This window comes from Pan paniscus, chromosome 21 (genome assembly GCF_029289425.2).
Source record: "Pan paniscus chromosome 21, NHGRI_mPanPan1-v2.0_pri, whole genome shotgun sequence".
NCBI lineage: Eukaryota > Metazoa > Chordata > Mammalia > Primates > Hominidae > Pan > Pan paniscus.
The window spans coordinates 66,854,259-66,856,254 of record NC_073270.2 but is presented as its reverse complement, the minus strand read 5'-3'; positions in this window follow the sequence as shown (position 1 = coordinate 66,856,254).

Sequence of the window (1,996 nt, the reverse complement as noted above, 5' to 3'; positions counted from 1 at the left end):
GCCTGTTTCCATTTCCAACATCCTATCTTTGTGAAGCAGTTTTCTGCAGTGATAGCCACCAAAATGAGATTACAGAATAGACTGGGCATAAGCAACACACTTTGGGTGTCACTGTCTCCCATCACCCCCAGATGGGACTGTCTAGTTGCAGGAAAACAAGCTCAGGGCTCCCACTGACTCCACATGATGGTGCGGTGTGTAATTATTTCATTATATGTTACAATGTAATAACAATAGAAATCAAGTGCACAATAAATATGATGTGCTTGAATCATCCCCAAACCATCCTCCCCACCACCCAGTTCATGGAAAAATTGTCTTCTGCAAAACCAGTTCCTGGAGCCGAAAAGGTTGGGAGGCATCTTTTTGTTTTTATTTTTTCTGGCCACTTCCAACACTGCCTCTTTATCTTTGATTTTCAACAGTCTGACTCTGATAGGTCTGGTATGTCTAGGTGGGTGTTGTGTATGTGTTTATTCTGCTTGGGGTTCATGAAAGTTCTTGGTTTTACAGCCTGTTACTTTTCCACAAGTTTGGAAATGACCATCTTTTCTTTATGTATTTTTTTCCTGATCAAATTCCCTCGTCTCCTTTTTGGTATTCCAGTTACATCCATGTTAGATCATTTGGTATTGTCCCACAAGTCATTAATTTCCATTTGTTTTCAATCTTTTCTCTCTCTCTTTCCCCTCTCTGCTTTATTTTGCATAGTTTTAATTTCTCAGGCTTAAAAATCACTGATTATTTTCCTTCTCTAGTTCTTGTTCTGCTGCTAAGTACACCCAGTAAAATTTTCAATTCAGATATTTTATTTTTCCATTATAAAATTACCACATTTTTCTTTTTGGTTTCCATTTCTCCCCTGAGATTCCCCATCTGCATGCTCATTATATCCATCTTTTAGTTTAAATACTTAAACACATTTATAGTGTCTGCCTTAAAAGCCTCTTCTGTTAATTAGAACATTGCATCATCTTTGAATATTAAATAAATTTATTCTTTTCGTGGGCCACATTTTTTTCTGTTCTTTATGTGTCTAGTGATTTTTATTGTATGCTGGACAGTATGAATGATCTATCACAGTGAATCTAGATTATGTGGTCTTCCTTTTAAGAGTGGTGAGCCTTTCTCTGGCAAGCAGTTAACTTACTGGCAGATGAGTTTTATGCTGTTGGACCTTGCTTTTAGACTTTGTTAGGATGGGTCTAGGAATAGAGTACTTCTCTTCTTAAGACTTTGCCATTCCGGGTATCAAATGACTGTCTGGGATGCTCAGTCAGTGTCTCTGCACTGACTGTTCAGGACTGCAAGTTCCCTTAGTCCCAAGCATCCTCTGAAATCGCTAATATCTGTTCAACCCACAGCTTCCAGGATCTGTTCTCTGCCCATCTTTGCAGAATCTTTCTCTAGGCACTTGCAGCTTAATATTCAGCCATGTAGTCAATGGGATCTATGTAGATATCTGAAGCTGCTTCTCTGCACAGCTATCTCTTTCTCCCATTTGTGTACACACAAATTCCAGTCAACTCGGCAGTCCCAGTTCTGATTTCTGTTTCCTCGCCACAGTGAGACCATTGCTCTCCACTCAGCTCTAACTCCTTGTGTGACATTTTGGAAAGTCCTCTTGGAGGGAGTGCCTGGGTCCATGTGGACCTCACCTTGTTTGTTTCTCTTCTCTCAGGATTATTTAAAGCCTGAAAACAGGTGAAGCTGGCTGGAGGGTAAGCCCAATACCTGTCACTCTGATGTGGCCAGGCCTGGAAGTTGAGCCTAACTAATTCCTAGAAGAAGCTGGACTGTTCTCAAGTCTGACTCCGACTATCATTACAATCATGTGTAATACTATTGATGCTTACTGTGTACCACTAGGCCATGTAGAAGCACCTTACAGTCAGTTACTGGTTAGATAAAACATCACCTCTTAGATCAAGGAGCACTGCATTGAAAATATACTCATTACTTAACAAATATTTACCAAGCACCTATTATGTACCAG